Source organism: Chinchilla lanigera, unplaced genomic scaffold (assembly GCF_000276665.1).
Source record: "Chinchilla lanigera isolate Chin_1 unplaced genomic scaffold, ChiLan1.0 scaffold00007, whole genome shotgun sequence".
Taxonomy (NCBI): domain Eukaryota; kingdom Metazoa; phylum Chordata; class Mammalia; order Rodentia; family Chinchillidae; genus Chinchilla; species Chinchilla lanigera.
Window position 1 is genome coordinate 34,093,308 of NW_004955408.1, and position 6,856 is coordinate 34,100,163.

A 6,856-nucleotide genomic window follows, 5' to 3' on the forward strand; every position below is an offset into this window, starting at 1 on the left:
TGTGGACAAAAAATGGGATAGACCATTTTTATTATTTCTAACTCAGTCTTTTGAAGTAACACTTGGGAGGGGAGCAAGTAAAGGTGCTTTTTTTATGTTCAAACATTTGGACGTTTTAGTTGCTTATCTTGCTGCCAGTGGTCACTCAAATTTAAATATCAAAGGTGGTTCTTTGGAATGTTAATGAAGTAACTGTCATGGTTTTGTTGTGGAACTTCGTGCTTCTCTCTCATTATTTTATCAGTTTTCTTGAGGAAACCTAGATCTGTATTTGATGTTATGGGTATTAAACTTTGAACTATCAGTTGTAAACATCAAACATCAAATGCCATAGAAGATATTAGAAAGGTAATTAGAATGAAAAAGAGCTTAAGCATTAAACTGAGATGATTTTATAGCTAAATTCTAACTAAACAATAAAAATATTTGTATATTTAAATAATATAGGAAATTTAATATTTAATTAATATAGGAAATTAAAAAAGACTCAAGGGGGCTGGGGATTTAGCTCAGCAGCACAGCGCATGCCTGGCAAGTGCAAGGTCATGAGTTCGATTCCTGATACCAGAAAAAAAAAAAGAATCAAAATCTTCCTCATTCGTTTTAAGAAATCAGCATACAATGCTTAAATATTATATTGCACTCTCCCAAGAAAATACAAGATTTTTTTAGTTATGGATATTGATATAAAATTCCAAATAAAATATGAACCCATTTTATAGGATAAATAACTACCAATAATGCATGTGTGCGAAGAATAATAACCTGTGAGTAGACAAAACTGAGGAAAGAAAGCATAGTTCCTTTCTCATAAATCACATTCAAAATATACTTTATCAGAATGTGTTTAAATTACAATCATTTTATTATTTTATTATATTATAAGATGCCATTTCTTCATGGCATCTTATAGTGATAAAGAGATATTTATCATCTTAAAATGATAGAGAGATATTTATTACTGCTATTATTCAATAGTATTTTTGTTTTTTGTTTTTGTTTTTGTTTTTGTTTTTGTTTTTTCTCCGGTACCGGGAACCGAACTCACAACCTTGCGCTTGCCAGGCAGGCGCTTTTGCCGCTGAGCTAAATCCCCAGACCCTATTCAATAGTATTTTGAAGATTTTACCTAATGCAATTAGAAAAATGTTTTTAGAATCCTTCAAAACTCAGTGCAAGCCATTGAAAAGAACTAAACTGTATGCTGATAATATAATTATTTCAAGAGGCTTGTTAAGAACTCTTAGACTGAATAATATAATTGGTAATGAGAATGAGTATGTATACAGAGTCCACCAAAAATATATACACACTTCAGGAAAAGGAAAACTTGTATAAATATTTTAATACTAAATTTATTGAGACATCATGAGATTACTACAAGTCACTTTTGGTCTCTGTAAATACAAGAGCTGCTCAAAGTGGTGACCATCAGCTTCTAAACATTTATTAGAATGGCAAACTGCTACTTGGGTAGCTTTGGTCACTGAGATTGCCACACATGCATTTTCAATTTCTTCTCTAAGCTTTGGCATCATCTGGGGTCCCCTATCTGAGGGTAACACCATCTGTTGAAAAAAAAAATACTATTTTTGTTTTTCTGGAATGTATATACAGTTTCTCTTTGGTGGACTCTCTCTATTAGTAAATAAAAATTTGGGGTAAAATTTATGTGTGAGTGTATACATCTTTTCCCAAAGAAAATAAACCATACAAAAACTACATTTAGAAGATATTTGATTGTATAAGGAAAATATGAACTATTGTAAAGTACTCAAATATGTCCTATACAATAAGTAAATGTCTTGGTAAACTCTATTGTCATACAATAGTAATCATTCAAAATATTACATAATACAATGTAATTTTACTCAGCATGTCAAGGATTTATTTTTCCTATTTTTTTCTTTCTATTCTCTTTTTTCTTGTCCTTTCTTTCTTTTCTCTCTCCACCCTCTGTTGTTTCCCTTCTCATTGTAATATCTTCTGCCCATTTTCAAATATCTATTATGTATTTTGGTCCTTATTTATTCTTTTGGTTTCTCCCAACAGAAAAGCAATGCAGTAATTAAACACGTGTACCTGATTTATTTCATTTAACATTATAGTCTCCAGGTATATCCCTTTAGCTAGAAGTATCTCATTTATCCATCTTTAAGGTAGAATAGTGTTCAGTTGTATAAAAAACTACACATTTTTTATCTGTTCATTGGTTGATAGTCATTTGGGCTGTTTCCAAGATTTAGCTGTTACAAACTGTGTCACTATAAACATGGGTGTGCATATGTTGCGATGGTATGGTGTTTTTACTTCTTTTTGGAAAATACCAAGAAGGGGAATAGCCAAGTCAAATGGAACATTTACTTTTGGTTTTTTGAGGAATCTTCACACTGATTTCCACAGTGGCTGCATCAATCTAAACTCCCACCAGCTGTTGAGAAGTGTTCATTTTTCCCCACAGCCTTGCCAATATTTGTTACTGGCTGATTTGATGATAATAATAGCTATTCTTTCTGGGATGAGATGAATTATTTTGTATCTCTTGAATGACCAATGATGTTAAATATTTTTGTATATATTTCTTTGCCATTTCTAGTCCATCTGAGAAGTGTCTATTCAGCTCAGATGCCCATTTTTGAATTGAGTCTTTAAATTTAGAGGTTCTGGTATTTTGGATTCTTTATATATTCTAGATATTAATACATTGAGGAACAGCTGGCAAAAATATTTCCCATACTGTGGGTTGTTTCTTCCCTCCACTGGAGATTTCTATTGCTGTACAAAAACTTTTCAGTAAGATGAGATTACAGTTGTTGATTCTTTGTGAAAGTTCCTGTGTGTTTGGGGTTTTATTCATAATGTCTTTGACTACACCAATGTCTTCAAGAGTTCTCCCTATTCTATCTCCCAGCATATTTAGTGTTTCTGTCTTAATATCTAGGGCTTTGATCCATTTCAATTTTAGTTTTATGCATGATGAGAGATATGAGTCTAGTTTCAATCCTTTGTATATGGAAAGCCAAGTTTTCCAGCACCATTTATTAAAGAGGCTATCTTTCTTCCAGTGAAGGTGTTTGCCTCCTTTGTCAAAGATAAGGTGGCTGAGTGTCTTTGGAGTTGCTTCTGCATCTTGTAGTCTGTTCCATTGATCCTCAGGTCTCTTTTTTTGCCAGTACCAGGCTGTTTTATCACAGTAGCTTTGAAATATAATTTCAAGTCAGAGAATGTGATGCCTCCTGCCTTGCCTTTGTTGCCCAGAATTGCTTTTGCTAGTGTAGGTCTCATCAGGTTCCAAACAAATTTTAGAATTATTTTCTCTAGTTCTGTGAGATATGCTTTTGCTATTTTTATTGAGATTGTTTTAACTCTGTATAACAATTTTGGAAGTATGGCCATTTTCACTATGTTGTTTCTTCCTACCCAAGAGCAAGGGACATTTTCCCACTTTCTGATATCTTCTTTGATCTCCTTTTTCATTTTACTATATTTTTCAGTGTAGAAGTCTTTTACTTCCTTTGTTTGATTGATTCCTATGTACTTTATCTTTTTTGGATTCTACTCCGAAAGGTGATGTTTCCCTATTTTCATTCTCAGTGAGTGTGTTATTTGTGTATAGGGATGCTATTGAGTTTTGACTGTTGACTTTGTATCCATCTATGCTATGGAATTTGGTTATTAAATTTAGAAATCTTTTGGTGGAGTTTTTGAGGTCTTCATGTAAGGTATTTTGTCAACTGCAAATAATAATAATTTAACTTCTTCCTTCCCTTTTTTAATTATTTTATTTCTTTCTCTTGTCTGATTGTTCTGGCTTATGCTTCCAGAACTATATTGAATAAGAGTATATATTCCAGTTTTCTGTAGGATCTTTATTATGCATGGGTGCTGGAGTTTGACAAGTACTTTTCCTACATGAGATGATCATGTGATTTTTTACTTTGACTCTGTTGATATGGTGTATTACATTTATTGTCTTGCATATGTTGAACCATCCCTGCATTCCTTGGATGAATCCAACTTGGTCATGGTGTATAATCTTAATGATTTGCTGCATTCTATTTACTAATATCTTATTGAGGATATTTGGGTCTATGTTTGTTAGGTAGATTGACCTATAGTTCTCTTTTTGGTTGGATCCTTCTCTGTCTTGGTATCAGGGTAATGCTTGCTTCCAGGCATGAATTTGGGAGTACTGATTTTCTTGCACTTTCTTTAAAGTGTTTGAAAGGAAGAGACATTAGGTCTTCCCTCTATTTCTTTAATTTAGTAGTGAATCCTTCAGGGCTTGTGCTTTTCTTTGTTTGGTAGGCTTTTAATTACATCTTCAACTTCATTAATTGATGTTGGTTTATTTAGAATTTTTATATATTTTTATTTAGCTTTGGTAATTCATATGTATCTAGGAATCTGTCCATGTCTTCTGTGTTTTCCATCTTATTAGAATACAGGTTCTTGAAGTAGTATTGATGATCTCTGGATTTCTGTAGGATCTATTGAGATTTCATCCTTTTCTTTCCTAATTACATGGGTTCAAGTGTTTTCTTTTAATAATAAGATTGGCTAATATTTTGTCAATTTTATTTAATGTCTCAAAGAACTAATTATTTGATTCATTGTTTGTATTGTTTTTAGTCTCCATTGCATTAATTTCTGTTCAGATCTTCATAATTTCTTCCTATATATGAGCTTTGGGCCTGACTTGCTCCTCTTTTTCTAGAAGTTTGTGGTTCAACATTAGGTTGTTTATTTGAGTTCTCTCTCTTTTTTCTGATATGAGAATTCAATAGTACAAATTTCCCTTGGAGAACTTCTTTCATTGTACCCCATAAATTTTGGTATGTTGTATTGGCATTATCAGGTAATTGTAGAGGCTGTCTAATTTCTTCTTTCATTTCATCTGTAATCCCTTGGTCGTTCAGTAGGGTGTTACTCATTTTCCATGTGTTTAAGAAGTTCTTGTGAATTCTTTTGTCCTTGATTTCCAATTTTAATGCACTATGGTCTGATAACATGCATGGAATAAATTCAATTACTTTGAATTTATTTAAGCATCTTCTATGAGCTAGCATGTGGTCTCCTTCAGAAAACATCCAGTGTCCTTCTGAGAAGAATGTGCAGTTCTTATGTCACAGGGTGAAATACTCTGTAGACAACCACTAAGTCCATTTATTCAAAAGTTTGGTTTAGTTGTAATGTTTTACTATTGTTTGTTTGTCTAGCTGATCTGTCTATTTGTGACAGTGAGGTATTGAGACCTTCCATTACAATTGCATTAGTGCTTATTTGATTTTTACATCTGTTAATATTTGTTTTATATAGTTGGTCACTGGTATTTGGTGCATATATATTTATGATTGTTATCTCTTCCTCTTGGATTTGTCCCTGTAGAAGGATGTAATGACTTTCTTTGTCCCTCTTAGTCTGTGTGGGCTTGAAATCCACTTTGTCTACAAATAGAGTAGCTTTTTTCTTGTTTCTTGTCACATGGAATATTGTTTTCCATCCTATAATTTTCTTTTGGAATAGAGAAAATCATTTTAAATACTAGAAGGATAAATATTTTAGTTAATAGCCAAAACATCTTCAATAAAGTAGAAAAATGATCATGCCTTTAAAAATTAAAATGCATAGAAAGTTAATGTATCAAAACACTGTTTTGTTTATACAAGAATCTCAAGAACGTGCGGGGAATGGTCATATAATAAGAATAAACTTTTAATTAAATGCATGAAGTATAATTTATTTAATAAAGATGACTGGCCTGTGGAAAAGACTGAGACATTTATCCTCCACAGTATCAAAAAAAGGAACCTATATTGACTATCCCAAAAATAAAAATAGTAGAAGAAAATTTACTGGAATATTTACATAATTCCAGAGTATAAGAGCCCAAGAAAATTAGACATTGTACTCAGAAAACTTGAATGTATATATACTGGGCTATTAATTCCTTAAAGCTTGCATGATTATTTAAACCATGAAATGAAGTATCTGAATATTTTTCCATTTGCAATTTGACAGTATAGTCTGGCAAAATTTCATAGATGCTCACAAAAGATTTGACTTCTGGTTGAGAGACAAAGGAAGGACTTCATTACTCATAGAGGTAGCAGTAGCTAGTGTATTAGCATTTTCTTGTTCCTGTTTCTTGATCCCCAGTTCCAACATAAAAACCTTGAGAAGGTCATGTAACACTTGTAAATATAGTGGGTTAGGGAACAGGTACCCTGAGCATAGCAAACCTGCATTTTTAAATGGATAATAAGCATGCATGATCTTTACTATAGATGGAGGCATTACCTCTGTCTTCCATAGCTCTTTGCTTTACAAATATCCTTGTAAAGAGAGAACTGAACAAAAGCTTTTAGCACTTCTGCACAGTAGACACACTGCTTGTCAAGAGTTTCACAGTAAGCTGCCTCTAAAACAGTAAAATGTAAAATATTGTCAAATATAAAATAATGTGTTTGAGAAATATGTATAGTACAGACAATAAACAATGTTTGCTTACAATCTTTCTAATATGCATATTTTTAACCAAGAAATCCCATATTGATAATCCATTTCTCCATAAATATTTATTTAATGGACATTTACATAAGCATTGATTTTAGTGACACTATTTGAGACACAACCTGAATGTCCATCAAAAGAAGAAAGATTACAATAACAAATATTTCTATATTCAGTCCTTAGAAAAACCAGTATTAGATCTATTTCTATTGAACTAAAAAGAAATCTATATTATGTTATGAAGTGGCAAAAGAATTAGAGTGAATGTTAAGAAGAGAAGGAGAAAGAGAAGGAAGGAAGGAAGGAAGGAAGGAAGGAAGGAAGGAAGGAAGGAAGGAAGGAA